The sequence below is a fragment of the Neomonachus schauinslandi genome, chromosome 13 (assembly GCF_002201575.2).
Source record: "Neomonachus schauinslandi chromosome 13, ASM220157v2, whole genome shotgun sequence".
In the NCBI taxonomy this organism is placed as follows: Eukaryota; Metazoa; Chordata; class Mammalia; order Carnivora; family Phocidae; genus Neomonachus; species Neomonachus schauinslandi.
This window is the reverse complement of record NC_058415.1, coordinates 59,580,018-59,595,866: the sequence shown is the minus strand read 5'-3', so window position 1 is coordinate 59,595,866 and position 15,849 is coordinate 59,580,018. Positions and strand designations below refer to the sequence as shown.

Here is a 15,849-nt window from a genome sequence, read left to right as displayed (position 1 = left end):
AGTGATTTTCTATATCATCTTGATTGGAAAGCATCACTTTAGACTAGAAACAAGTAGATGTTGGCCTCCATGTCAGGACCCCTACAACAATGCCTTATTTTTTTCCCCAAACAACTATTTTGAGGTTTTAACAAAAATAACCGACTCACAAACAGAAACACTTCCTGATCTATAAGCCACTCTGAAAACAAATCATTATGCTGTTGAATATTTTATGATGGCCAAGGCACTGAAGGAGGGAAGGCCAGCATTCACCAATCCTTGCCATGTCTATTTCGGGACTCCCAAAGCACACTGCAAATGCCTCCTTTATTTTCTAAACTCCCATCTGCAAGTGCTGGGTGGATGTTTAGTGATAGAGTTCCTCTACCCAAACTAACCCTAAATAGAGGGACCTGGAAGATTCTACTTCTTCAGACTTTACGTCGGAAGGACCGCAACCATCATTTGGTGCACATTCCGCCCTCCCCACTTCGTGGGCGGCAAAACCAGTGAGGGGTGGGGGGGAGGGACTTGCCCAAGGTCACACAGTCAGTGGATGGCAGAGGGGTCACCAGAAGCCAGGGCCCGGACGCCTAGCTCTGGGAGCATCCTTTATTTCCAGAGACTGGCTCAACAACCCTCCTACAGCTCAGCCCAAACTGCTGCTGGTTAGCGACGTGACCCCCTCCCTGGCCCCCGCCCCAGATTGACTTCTGTGGGTTCCGCCCCCCAAGGAGCCCTGGAGCTGACACACTCAGGGGTGCCCCTGACTCACAAAATGGCAACACAGGCATGCACTTCAGATGACCATCCTCGGCGAACCCCTCCTGGTCCAAGTGTGGCCGTCGAGACGCGGCTGGGCTGGCTGGTCCGAGATCACTCAGAAAGTTGGCGCTGGCCGTGACCGCACCTGAACCCAGGTCTCCCGCCTCCCGGTTTGCCGCTCTTTGCACTCCACTATGCAGATTTCAAAAACTTAAGCAACACATTGATACTGTGGGAGATTTAACTGTTGCAGGCCCTGAGCGAGCCCGCGGGCGCCTCCCACAGAGATGGGGACACGAGGACTGGAGGCGGGCACGGGTCACCCGGGGCCACTGGTGCAAACGGAGCGCACGGCGGAGGGCGGCGCGGAGGAAGCCGAGCGACAGGCAGCCTGCAGCTCCCGGAGGCGCAGGCCCAGGGCGTAGGGACCGTCAGTCCCCCAAAAACTTTGCGGCGCCGGGACCTCGCCCTTACCTGCAGAGGAGGCGCCGCCCGCTCGGACGCGGACCGGGAGAGCTGACGCTTTCGGCAAGGGGCGGCCCCGCCCGGCGGCGGGCACGGACGCGGGCAAGGCTCGGGCAGCGGTTCGGCTCGGGCTCGGCTCGGGCTCCGCCTCCCGCGCCGCGGCTGCAGCCGGAGGGGGAGGGGGGACGCAGGGCCCGGCCGCGCCCGCGCCGTCTGGCCGCGGCAGGTGCTGAGGCTGCAGCTGCGGGGCCGCCAGCTGCCGGCGCCGCGACCCTCGGCCCGGGGGAGGAGCCCGGCGCGCCGCCTCCGCGGGCCCCGGAGGTCCCGGCCCGCCGCAGTGGGCGGTCCCGCTCCCACCCGGGCCCTGCCTCCGCCGGCCTTCCGCGGCTTCCCACCTGGGCACGCAGTGTCCGCCGAGTACCCACGGGGGAGACTGAGGCCGGGAGAGGAAAGGGGCTCCCCAAGGTCACCCAGCCCGGCCGCAGTGGGGCCAGAGCTAGAACCCAGAGTAGTCCCAAGGAAAGACCTCCTTCTCACCCCACCCTTCCCCTGGCTGTCATACTCCAAGGCCTCTCGAAGAACTCCAGCTATGTGGGACTCCGGTCCTACCACCTTTCTATCCATCGGACCGAAAAGCATGCCTCTGTCTGAGAACTCTTTCCCTTGCTGAAGAATCTTCTCCACACCTACTAGATCCCTACCCCGCTTTAGACACCGGAGATACAGCTTCCAATAAAGCGCTATCACTGCCCTCTTGAATGTACTGTCTAATGGGCTGTTAATACAGCGCACTTCTTCTAACAATAGTGTGATCCCAGGGTGCCAACGGGGGGGCACCTGCATTGGCTGAGCGAGGGAAGAAGGCCTCCTGGAGAGCATGCCTTCTATAGGGAAACCGGGAAAGGCCAAGGAGGTTAGCCAGTGAAAGGTGGAGTGTGGAGAGAGCTTTCTAGGCAGAGGCCACAGGAACAAAGACCCAAAGATGAGAGGGATCCCAGTGAGGGAAGGATGGGAGCTGAGAGCTGAAGCAGGAGAGGTAGGAGTTTTGAGTAGGGAAGGGCACCATCAGGTTGGTATGTTAGGTCGTTCTGGTGACAGAATGGAGCACAAATATTTATTTATAAGGGTGTCCTTCATCAAAAAACAGAACAAAAACAAAAACAGCCTTGCAGCAGTTGGAGCCTACCTGGCCCAGGTGAAGAAAGGCACTCAGCCCCTACCTCCCTCTATCTTTTACTTCCAAATCCAGGCTTCTGTTCAAAACCTCTCTCCTCAGAAGCTCTCTGTCTTTGAAAGGCCTCCTACCTACCTGCAAGATCTCTTTTCTCTCCGTGCCCCAAAGATCTCCTCTCAATGCCCCAGCCCCTCTGCCACCCAGCTCCATGGGCTGAGTTAGCCCTTCACTCCTTGGGGTCTGCTTCCTGTCTCCTGCTTCCTGTCTCCACTCCAGATACAGTGTCCCAAACTCTGCCTCAGGATCAGCACCATTCAGGGAAGTGGACAAAAAATGGAAAATTCTGAAGCCATGGTAGAAATTAAGTAAGCTTCTAAAAAATTAAGTGTTGTACCTGTCCACATTATTTCTTACAACTCCATGCAAATCTATAATTATCTTTAAATAGAGTTTTTAATTTTTTAAATTATGTGTTGTAGATAAAGATTAATAACCAAATTACTCTCCCTAATGCAGATTATTAAAGACTGAAGAGGGCACTTGTCAGAAAGGAAAACAAAAACTCACCCTTCTTGGCCAGTGAGTACAAATTTCTTCCACAGAATTTTGTCCTGTCCCTCTCAATTTCCTAGCTGCCCCTTCCAGAACTATCTGCCTCTTCAGGAGCCTTAATGTGTAAGCAGTTTCACCTTTGGGCTCCTGCCACTCTCTGCCCAGGTTCCCATTCTGATTATTCTTCTCCCTCAGCCTTCCTTGTCTGCTGGCTGGTTAAATGCCAATGTTGTTCATGTCCCCTCTTGGTCTCTTTTGTCTCTCCTCTCTCACTGAGCAGTTCTATCAGATGCATGGCTTCAGCCTATTCCTTCTATGCTCCAAACCCAAAGACCTAACTGCCAGCTGGACGTCTCCTGAATCCTCTTCAGTTGCCCCAGTCTCGAAAGAGGCAAAACCAAACTCACAACTTTCCCCTAAATTACCCCTTCTGCATTGCTTCCATAGCTCAAATGGTAGTAGCACTGAAACCAAAACCAAGGGGGATATTCTAGACTCTTCCCTCTTCCAGGCCCTCATACCCTACTGGTCACTGAGTCCAGTCAACTCTCCATAACCCCTCTTATCCATGTCTTCTCCTCTTCATCTTGCTTGCTGCCTGGGCCTTACTTAGTTGGAGCCTCGCCATTTCTTGGCGAAGCCGTAGTAAATGCCTCTAGTCTAGCCTATTTGCAATTCATCTTTCTTCATGCTGCCAGGGATCTTTTCAAACCATGAATCTGACAAGTCACTGTTCAAGATACTTCCATTGTTTCTTCTCGACCCTGTGATAAAATCCTAAGTGCTTAGCATGGCATGAAGCCCTCAGTAATCTGACCTGTTACGGCAACAGCCCCAACTAGACATCACCCTATTACCTCGTGCCAAATACCTCATGTTCCGAGGGCACATCATATTTCACAATAGTAAAAATAGCTACAATTTATTAACTTAGTACTATGTGTCAGGCCAAACAGACCTTCCTCAAATCCCAACACAGCCACTTGTTAACCTGTGTTGGCTTGAGCAAGTACCACAACCCCTCAGTTCTCCGTTTCTTCCTCTGCAAAGAGAGCACAGTAAAAATACCTGAAACCTAGGGATCTTCTGAAAAGAGGGACTAGAGATAAAACAGTGGTCCTTCCCTGCTAGCCAGCACTTAACCATATCTATACTCAGGGTACGCAGTGAGGACTCCCAGGCTCCTTTTTCACAGAGGGAAACTGAGGCTCCCACCTGTGAAGCCATTCAGCTAAGACTCCACAGCCCTGCAGTAGCTGAGCGGGGCCTCACGCGGGATTCTAAATCCCCCCCCAGCTAAGAGCTTTGCAGAAGCTAACGCCTCACCCTGGGAGGCTTCCTCCTTTCCTGCTTTTCCTACAACTTGCCAGACAAATTCTTCCTCCTTTAAATCCTGCTCAAAAAATGAGGTCTTCCCTAGCCCCTCCTTTGTGGCTGTGCTGTGCTTGGGCTATTCTTCAAATAAAGCACCAAGCATACCGCAATACAATGATTTATTTACATGTCTGTCTTCTTGAAGCCTCCTTGAGAAAGACAATTTATTTATTTTTTGTCTTCCTAGGACTCTATAGATATTTGTTGAATGAATAAATAAATCGGTGAATAAAATATACAGAAGATTCTCAAAACAACTTTACCCTAACAGCTGTCATTTCAATCTAGATCACTTTTAATCTCTGTTTTTGTCACTCTGAAGTCATTTTTGGTGAGAGAATACCATCAAATGATCCAATATTAACACAGAGCAAGATACAGCAAGACTGCAATTTCTCATATGGCTATTTGATCACGCCTTGTCCCTCTCAGATGTCTCTCCTTTTTTTAGTGACACTATGTAATAACCCATAATGAGAAGCTGTGTTGCATCCTAATGAGACTTCCTGACTAAAACATCTGAGGTTTGGATTTATTTCCCATAAGTACCATTTCAGCTAAAAGTTTTGCTTTCTCTACGGCATGAGTGTGCCATTTGTTATCTGCTAAGTGCCCATACCTTCTCCTTATCTGAATTAATCTCCTTTGCATTCAAATACTTTTGAGAGCTGACTTAATAGTTAGCTTTTCTATACAATTTCCTTCTTGGAATGCCTAACTCTTCCTGACTTTGTATCTATTGTTCCCAAAATAGAATCATTTACTGCTTCAAATTTCAGCTTTACTGTCTGTAGTGATTTAGGACAAGTTTCTGCTCTTCCTCAGAATGATCAAATTCCATATGGCTAAAAAAAAGAATTGTTTTATACATGTCCCTGTCATTTTGTATGGAGTAGCGTTTTTAAAGTAGATGTTAGAAACTTTTATTTTGTATACCAGAACACAAGTACATTGGCCATTTTAATGCCTTCATATCAAATTAATAAGAAGCAGTGCAGGTGAAAAAATGAACAGTGGTCTGGGAAACAGGAAAAAAAAAAAAAAAAGAAAAGGATTCTAGTACCATTTTGTTACTTGCCCAAGTCCCCTCACTCTTCAGGCTACAGAAGAGAGAAGTGAGACCAAATGCCCTTCGAGGTTTTTTCCAGATCTCAAATGACACGATTCCTTAATGGGCCTCCAAGAAGTCATTCATCCAACATTGTTGACTGCCTACTATGGACTCGTGTCTTTTGACATGTAGCGGTATAAGACAAATCCAGACTGGATAGGGAATGGAATGGTTTGGTTATGAGAGTGTTATTATACCACAAAAACTAAGTACATATCTATAATATTCAAGACCTACTGAATCCTGAAATATAACAAAGACAGTTTCTTTGAGAGTAGGGTGACCCAAGACTCATGGTCTGTTGGGGTACTGTAGGTAGACCATTAGGAATAGCCCTCTATGAGATCCAAGGCTGCACCTACTGTGAGCTGCTTGTAGAAAAGCAGTGCTCTCTAGTTGTAGAACCCAGTTCTGTCCCTACACTGCTGTGTGGATAGGGGTAAGTCACATTACCTCTCGGAGCTACCGTCTCCTTTGCTGGAAAAGGAGAGAATGATACCTTATAGACCGAGGTCTCCTGAGCTCCAAACTGAATGATTCTTTGAGATTAAGGAAGCTAAAGTGTGACCTAGTCAGAAAGAGCGGTTCAGCTGTTCTCTGCAAAAGAAACTGGGTGCTTATCATGAGGATTATATTACTTCTTAAGGACAAGTAAATTGTTGCTCTCCAGAGAGAAACGATGACATAAAAACAACATGTTCTTAATCCCAAGATTCTAGGACACAGAAGCAGACATTCACTGCTCACTTCTTAAAAATGAACTGTCCAGCTCACTGTAAAATACAACAAACAGGGAGTTAGGGGAGAGAGTCCATTTTCTGTGTATTAGCGAAGAGAGCCCCGTCTCCCAGTACTCTCCAAACTGTGTCTGATCACTTACCACAGTCATGCTCCTGAAGATGACCCATTTTTACTTTTTATTGGGGGGGGGAGGATGGAGATGTGGCAAGCACGTCTCCTTTCTGGACTGCTTCCTCAACTCTCCCAATCAGCCTTGTCTGCTTACATTTCTTTCCCTCTGCCTAATCACATTCTCTGCTTCTTGATAAAGTTGCTATTCTAATCTATTGCTCATGGCAATGGACTTCATGACAGGGTTGGAAACAGAGGGAAAGGATGGGATAGAGCTGGGAATGATTGCCACAATTTTTTGAAAATATTTGAGTTCTTTATGTCTCTGCAAGACAAGCTTTTAATCTCATTCCTCAGATGATAAATCTTTCAGTGTTCTGAGGGACAGCTTTGAAAATAAAGGAGTGGCTTTGGCAGCTTTTTCCTTTTCAATTCTTTTTAAAATTCTCTATTTCTCTGTTGGTTCAGCTTTTGGGAGATCAGTTCTGATGGCATGCCCTTGAGGTTGCGGCCAGGGTCTAGCATGCCCTACTCTCGTCTTGCCACTACATCTGCTCCGATTACCACAGGCTCTATTCTGCTCTGAATCTGCCATTCTGCTCCCCACAGCCCAAGGGGCAGATGCCACCATCCCTCCATCATCACTTTCTTCAGTTCCTTTACTTTTCATAGCATTTTACCGTTTATAAAACACCAGACAAAGCAATCATCTGATTGTATTCTCTCAATAGCTCCTTGATTTAGGCAACACAAACATTATTATCCCTATTTTACAGAAGAAGAAACTGAGACAAGCTCAGAGAAGTCAAATGATTTGTATGAGGTCACAGCTGGCAAAGGGGATTCAAATTCCAGTTTATCTGGGTAACAGAGCTCTACCCTTGTGGGGAGGAAGATGACTGCAACAGAATCATAATATGGAGAAATGTCATAAATCATTTTAGGATGACTATCCCAGAGGAATCCTCTAAAGATGGGGGCCTGCTTCTCATAACCGAGTCCCCCTCCCAGCCAGCTCCCTACAGAGGTAAGTCATGCCGTGAGATGTGTAGGGACTGGAGGGGGTAGGATGTGAGGGCCTAGAACTGGAACATAAAGGAGATGTCACACATACCCAGGGAGACGGAACCAGTGCAGGGCTGGTGAAGGATGCCGTCTCTGTCACACTGTTTAAAACTGTGGGGACGACCAATTCCCAGGAGCCTGGGAAGTGCCTGCCTTGCTAGTGAGGTGACAGTGAAGCCTTTGGATTCTGGAGCCACTTGAGAGGCCCAGCTGGCCCCAAAGGAGTGGGAGGGATGCTTTCACAGGTGAGTAGAAACTGCCCCTGCCCACTTCCTGCACATGGCCCTGGGGGAAGACCCCTGATTCTGCTGAGGTCTGTCTCCCTAGAGGGGAATGTCACAGTTGGGCCAAACTGTCCCTCCCAGGGCCACTACTAGCCCATACAGTGGATTAGAAAAAAAGCATCCCCTCCTCAGATGCCTTTGTGAAAACAAGAAAATAATGTTCCCTTCCTTCAGGCAGATGTGGCTCCACACCATGGTACACAACTCAGCAAGTAGATTTGAGCTCCTGCTGATCCTCTCAACCAGGTACCCTTGTATAGTAGACAACCTACACAATGGCACACAGCAGCCCAACCCTTCCCTATTCATACGGGTGTCTGAAGATCCTAGCAGCCTCTCCCACCTCACCTCAGCATGGTGGGCCCAGCCAACCAGGCTTGTTCACCACTAGGCTACTGGAGAAGCATCAGCTTCCTTTGCTTTCATGAGTGCTGCACTGTTGCTACCCAAGAGGCCACAGGAACCTGACTTGCCCAGCTGCCAACATGAGTGGCCAAAGCAGATCAGAGGTCATTTAAGGAGACTCCATAGCTTGAAGGAAGAAGACCAAGCTAAAGAGCTAGAAGAGAGGACTCATACTGAGATATTTAAAAGAAGAAAGAGTAAGTTTTTAAAATAAGAATCTTAAGGAGATTCAAGTAGAGATTGGAAAGACAGAATCAGAATGAAGACACATGGTTTTGGGAAGTTAAAAAGACAATTTCTAAATGTAAACATTTTAACTGTGAAAGTGAAAAATAGAATGAACACCACTGAAAATTGATTTAATGACCTGGAAGATGACAAAGGAGAACAATCCCACAGTACCAAACCAAAAATACAAAGAAATGGAAATTATGAGTGAAAAGGTTAAAAATGTGGATGAAATGTACGTATAATATACATTACTATTATGCATAATTACACAGATATACACATAATAGAGTAGCAAATGGAGCAAAAGTAAAAGGGGGTGAAGCAATCACCAAAGAAGTAATGGGAGAAAATTTTAAGGACTTTAAGAAACTTGAAACTTTGGGGCGCCTGGGTGGCTCAGTCGGTTAAACGGCTGCCTTTGGCTCGGGTCATGGTCCCAGGGTCCTGGGATCGGGCCCCGCATCGGGCTCCTTGCTCAGCTCCGAAGAGCCTGCTTCTCCCTCTCCCTCTGCCTGCCTCTCTGCCTACTTGTGCTCTCTATCTCTCTGTCAAATAAATAAATAAATAAATCTTTAAAAAAAAAAGAAACTTGAATCTTCAAAGAGAAAAGACTCATTGAAATGCTCCCCAGCAGTAATTTAAAAACACATACCATGGGGGTGGCGCCTGGCTGGCTCAGTCAATGGAGCATGCAACTCTTGATCTCGGGGTCGTGAGTTCAAGCCCCATGATGGGTGTGGAGATTACTTAAAAAAATAATATAATATAAAATAAAACAAAATAAAATAAAATCACATACCTAGGACTTCCAGTTCTGGACAAGATGGAGGAACACATTTCTCCCTATTTTTCCTGGTAAATACAGCTAAAACCTCTAGACATAATGTGTAAAACAAACATAAGAAAATTCTGAATGATGGAGAGAGAAGGCTAGGCACCTCGGGACTCAAAGAATGGCGTGGCAACAAATTCCCTAGGTTTTATTTTTGCATCCTATATATCCCAGACCAGGCACTAGAGAAGCCCATGACTAGGAAATGCCAACAGGCACAGATTAAAAAAAAAAAAAAAACCCAAAAAAAAAGTCTGATTTCCATAGCCAAAGGAATGGGAAAGGGCAGCCTAATAAGACAGGAGCCTTTGTGACAACAGGTATCCCATTCCAGCCAAACACCAGAGTAAAAAATTACACACAACACTCCTACTCCCACTCTCCCATCCCTGGTGGGTGGAGGCTAAGTAGAGAACTTGGATGTCCACCCCTGCCCTGAGGCCACAAGACACATCTCCCACTCTGCACCGGGTGGTGTCAGTAGAGGCTGAGCCGGGACTTGGACTTCCATCCCCACCCAGAGGTCACGAGGCAGGGTTCTCTTTCCCTACTAGTACAGTGTCAGCTGAGGCCTAAACAGAATTCAAATAAGATCCAGAATCTCATACATCATACCCAAAATGTCCAGGATACAATTTGAAAAAATCACTTATCATACCCAAGAACCAGAAAAATCTCACCTTGAATGAAAGAAAGAAAAATCTCACCTTGAATGAAAGACAATCAACAGACACCAAAATGAAGAAGCTGCAGATGTTGGAATTATCTGACAAGGTTTTTAAAGTAGCCATCCTAAAAATGCTTCAACAAACAATCATGAGTTCTCAGATGAAAACATAGGAAATATTGGCAAAGAAATAGATGTTATAAAAAATAACCACATGGATATTACATAATTGGAAAATACAACAAAAGAAGTTTAAAACTCGCTGGATAAACTCAATAGTAGAGTGGCGGTAACAAAGGATAAAATCAGCAAATTTAAGGGGAGATTAATGAGAGAAAATAGATTGGGGTAAAAAAGAGAACAAAGTTCAGCTAACACTCATATTATCAGAGTCCCAGAAGGACAGGGGAGAGAAAGTGGGACTGAAAAATCAGTTGAAGAAATAATTGCTGAAAATGCCCCAAATTTGGCAAAAGATAAAAGTCTAGATCAAAGAAGTTGTGCAAATTCCAGAAGGGAGAAACTCAAAGAAACAAAGAAATTCACATCAAGGCATCATAATTATACTCCTGAAAACTAATGACAAAAAATAAAAAATCTTGATAGCAGAGAGAAATGACAAGTGACTTACAGAGGAACATCAATTCCGATGACAGCCAAATTCTCATTTGAAATGGGAGTCAGGGGAAATGGTGCAACATTTTTCAAGTGCGGAAAGAAAATCACCATCAACTTAGAATTCTATATCCATTAAAAATATCCTTCAGAAATGAAAGCAAAAAACTAAGATGAAGAAAGACTAAGGGAAATTGTGACCAATGAACCTCCCCTGAAAGGATGACTAGAGGGAATTCTTCAAACACAAAAGAAATGATAAAAGAAGGAAACTTGGAATATCAGCAATAAAGGAAGAATAACAGAAAGGGTAAAAATATTGGTTAATACAGTAAAATGTCATTTTCCTCTTGAGTTTCCTAATTTATGTTTGGTATTGGAAACAAAAATTATATTATTGGATGTTCTCAGCATATATAATATTTAAGACAATTATATTAAAAAGGAGAGAGGGTAAAGGGACCTAAATGTGCATTTCACTTGAAGTGGTAAAATGTCAGCATCGGTAAACTGTGATAAGTTATGTATGCATAACTTTATCTTTGACCAAAGAAAACTATAGAGATACACTCAAAAACATTATAGACAATTCAAATTGGAATTTTAAAAAATTGCTCAGTAATCCACAGGGAAGCGAATAAGACAGGAATGGAAAAAGGGGGGACAAAATAAATAACAAAATGTCAGACTTAACTCCTCATATTCCAATAATTATAGTAGATGTAAGTAGTCTAAATATACCAATTAGAAGACAGAGATTGGGGGGCGCCTGGGTGGCTCAGGCAGTTAAGCGTCTGCCTTCGGCTCAGGTCATGATCTCAGGGTCTTGGAATTGAGCTCCACGTAGGGCTCCCTGCTCAGCAGGGAGCCTGCTTCTCCTTCTCCCTCTGCCACCTCCCACCCCCGCCATGTGCTCTGTCTCGCTCACTCTCTCTCAAATAAATAAATAAAATCTTTTAAAAAAGAGAGAGAGATTGGCAGAACAGACTTTTAAAAATATGCCCTGGTGAAATTCCTGAACTCCAAGAATAAAGCATAAAGATCCTAAGCTTCCAGGCAATGTGAATAGCTTACTTATGAAGGAAAAAGAGTCTTCCAGAATTATTTTGTGGACCCCACAAACTGTCCTTGTTAAAATTTATTGAGACCTGATATTTATTAGTCACTGTTCTAAGCAGTTCATGTCATCTTATTTTTATAATTCTATGGGGTGTATGTTATTAGGACCCCCATTTTATAGATGAGGAGACTTTCCCAAGGTCACTTAATTAGGAAGAATCTAAGACCTTAGATTCAAACCCAGGGAAAGAAATGAAGGAAAGTAGAGTAAGTACAAGTTAGCTCCATGAATAGGAGAGTGAGAAGAGAGCTCCCAGACAGAGAATGACATGCTGGAAGGTTCTGAGGATGGAAAGGAAAACCTATTACATGCTGGGTGTTTTAAATACACTATTAATTATCACAAAACCCCAACAAGCAGGCATTAGGGTGTCCCTTTTGCAGATGAAGAGACTCAGCAAAGTTAAGTAACTCGCTCAAAATAATCCAGTAGTAGGTGATACAGCCAGAATTTAAATCTGGGTCAGCCACCATCCACTATTGGGCAACAAGCCAGAAAGGCTCTTGGAACATATTTCCCATGGTGGTTGTCTTTGTCATTCCATAGTTTCCCTGTAGTATCCCAGCCTTTAAAACCTTAAAGAGAAAAGGATCTGTCCTACCTTTCTTGGTGATTTTACTGAAGCCCACTGGGTCTGAGTATCATCTATAAAAGAAAGAGTTGAGCTACTTCAATGTTTTTCTTTTTTTTTTTTAATTTAATTTATTTTTAAGTAAACTCTACGCCCAACGTGAGGCTTGAACTCACAACCCTGAGATCAAGAGTCTCATGCCCCCATGGCAACTTGACTTATTAAATATCTGAAGCTGAACGAATTTTTTTAAAGATTTTATTTTTAAGTAATCTCTACACCCAACATGGGGCTCAAACCTACACCTCCAAGATCAAGAGTTGCACAATCTACCAGCTGAGCCAGCCAGGTGCCCCTAGTGTTTTTCTAACTTTGGTGAAGGGCAGACCAGTGGAATCCTTTACTCAATTCAGATCCTATTAAATAGAAGCCCAGTGTAAAAGACAGGGATAATCAGAGCAAGCCTGATTGAAGGGAGATCTGGGGGTGGTGCTAGCCTAGACCCTCTTCAGTTAAAACACTCTTTTACAACCCTGAATTTTGGAAATAGTACCGGGAGAGGCTCTGGGCACAGGGGAGCGTGTTGGAGGCATGCTCTTCCCATCTAGGATAGGGAGAGAGATGGATGACCTAGATTTTGTTAAAAACAAGGCTTTATTCGTGTTTTGTTATGGTGGGCTACGTATGGAGACATTGTGTCGTAGTCTTTTCTTTGAATCAGGGATGTTCTGGGAGGGATCAGGGCGGTAGTCAGATGTGGCTTGAATACCAGCTCTTGCCCTGGTTAGCTTTGTGACCTTGGACAACTAATGTAACCTTTCAGTTTTCTCACCGTAATAAACAGATAATAGTGACCTTGGGGAGTGTTGTGAGGATTAAATTAAATAAGGATAAAGCACCTAGCAGAGAATCAGGGTATTGTAGACATTTGATAAAAAGCAGCTATTATTACACACTTTGAAACTCCCAGATCTTGGGGCACCTGGGTGGCTCTGTCAACAAAGCTTCTGACTCTTGATGTCGGCTCAGGTCATGATCTCAAGCCCCACGCGGGCCCAGCACTGGGTGTGGAGCCCGCTTGGGATTCTCTCTCTCCCTCTGGCCCTCCCCCAATCCCACTCTCTCTCTCTGAAAAAAGAAAAAAAAAGGAAAGAAAAAATAAACTTTCAGGTCTTAACACTTTAAATCTGCCTTTTTGTTCAGAATTTGTGGAACTTGCGTCTTTCTTCTCTTTTTTTTCTTTTTTCCTTTTAAAATGCAAATTGATTAATATAAAAAGAGATGATACTTTTTGTGAAGGAATGCTGAAAGTACCATAAATTTAAGGTGTGGCTTATGAAAAACCACAATGACACTGAAGAAATGATACATTCCTAATTAATGACTGTTACACATGCTGATTAGCTTGAAGCCAAACAGCAAGTGTTCACAAAATAATCCATTACTAAAACACACATTTTTTTCAAAAATAAAAGATGCTTTTCTGATTCTAGTATTGGCAAGACAAGGATAACCTGATTTTACAGAACTTCTGTCTTAAAATAAGTGATATTTTGGGCCAGGGTCCTGGGATCAAGCCCCGCATCCGGCTCACTGCTCAGCCGGAAACCTGCTTCTCCTTCTCTACTCCCCCTGCTTGTGTTCCCTCTCTCACTGTGTCTCTCTCTGTCAAATAAACAAATAAAACTTAAAAAAAAAAAAAAGCGATATTTTGTGCATCATCATATAGTTGGGGGCACAGCCTGACCTTCCAGAGCTTATGGTTTACTAGAGGCTAAAGTCATGGAAGATTTCCTACAATGGTCCATGAATTCCTGCCACTTTCCATGAAGCTTAATGGGAGAACATTTTAGAGCATACGGTACTTTGTCAACTGATACTAATGTGTCCATTAGTGTGACTCCAGAGGGAATTTCAGTCCATGCCTAGAGAATGGTTACTTGGGGAACAGAAATAGCTACTTAACAGCCCCCACCTCCCAACAACTCTGTCCTCTGTCCAGCCTCCTCTTCTTTCAGTCCTACCAGGAAGAGACGTATAACTAGGCATGTAGGGTATCTGCATTATCCACACTTGAGCCCTAATCCCTTAAGGCACAGTCCCTTTTTGTCCTTCAAGACCTTATGCAGACAATATCTCATTTGACCTTCACAATACTCCTCTGAGCTAGGTTTGTTATCCCATTTCACAGATGAGGAAAACAGAGTGCACAACACTTAAACTATTGCTTTGAGGTCAGAGGTTAAGTGGCAGAGCTATGCTTAGTCCAAAGCAATGGCCCAACACCATGCTGGATGTGTAGAGGCATCTACTTGGACTGACGGGGTTCTATGAATTGCCATGCTTTGCTAGTCTGATGTGGCCCAAATTAAATACATCCACATTTATTCATTCATTAAAATGACATTGCCTGGGAAAGTATGGGTAAGACACTGTGCTATAATGGGAGTAGGGCCCTAGAAAGTTGAAGAGCTTTGGAGTCACTCAGCACACAGATATATGGACATCCTAGTCCTAATAAGTTCTCACCAAGTGCTAGTTATTATTAGTAAGAGATGCTATGACGAGCCCAGGTGAGTCACACATAGTCCTGACCCTCAAATGCTCTCAAGTTTTTGTTTTTAAGATTTTATTTATTTATTTGAGAGGAAGCAAGAGAGATCACAGAGGGAGAGGGAGAGGGAGAAGCAGACTCCCTGCCGAGTGCGGAGCCTGACGCGGGGCTCGATCCCAGGACCCTGAGACCACTACCTGAGTCACAAGCAGACGACCAACTGACTGAGTCCCGCCCAGGCACCCCTGAAGTTTAAATAAATTATATGATGATCTGAAAAAATAAAACAGTTGAATCCCTATCTTACTTCTTATATCTTACTCTTCATTTTAAAATAAAATCCAAATGAATCAAATATTTTCATGGTGAAACCATAAAAGTACTAGAAGGAAATACAGGCTAATTTAATCTTGGAGCAAGGAAGGTCAAAAACATTAAATAGAAGATGAATAGACATTATTACATAAAAATCAAAAATCCTGCATGGAAGAAACCCATATAAACATAGTCAAAAGATAAATGAAAAGTTAGGAAAAATATTTATGATACAGATGATGAATAAGGGATAATATCATTGTGTATATATATATAAAATATATATATTTATATTTATTTTATATATATATAAAGTTTTTTTTTTAAGATTTTTTATTTATTTATTTGACAGAGAGAGAGACAGCGAGAGAGGGAACACAAGCAGGGGGAGTTGGTAGAGGGAGAAGCAGACTCCCCACGGAGCAGGGAGCCCCACATGGGGCTCGATCCCAGGACCCTGGGATCATGACCTGAGCCGAAGGCAAACGCCCAATGACTGAGCCACCCAGGCGCCCCTATATATAAAGTTTCTAAAAACCAATAATTCACAGACCAACAACCCAGTAGTAAAATGGGCAAAAGATAGGAATAGCTAATTTATGGTAAAGCAATTATAAATGGTTCAGCTACAGAAGTGCTCAACCCCACTCATAAGAGATACGGAAATAAAGGCAACACTGAGATATCATGTGTTACCTATCATAATGGAAAGATCAGAAGTTTCATAATACATGTGTTGTTAAAGATGTTGGAAAACAAACTCATGTTTTGTTGACGGGAGTGTAAATTGGTACATTTTCTGCAAAGGGCAATTTGGCAATATCTATGAAAAACTTTTAAATGTGTACCAATAGCAAAACACTTTAAACAACTAAAATACCCATCATAATTATGGCACATGCATTTAATGAAATG

General features: G+C 44.0%; 1 protein-coding gene across 1 annotated transcript in view; it reads right to left on the bottom strand.

Moving 5' to 3' along the window:
* The window catches only part of FRMPD1 (FERM and PDZ domain containing 1), a 100,753-nt gene extending 88,620 nt beyond the window's left edge, over positions 1-12,133 (bottom strand). Inside the window, exon 1 of the mRNA XM_021691411.1 lies at positions 12,096-12,133. The gene's annotated coding sequence lies outside the window, so the exon portion shown is untranslated. The remainder of the gene's footprint in view (positions 1-12,095) is intronic.
* Positions 12,134-15,849: the final 3,716 nt, after the last annotated feature.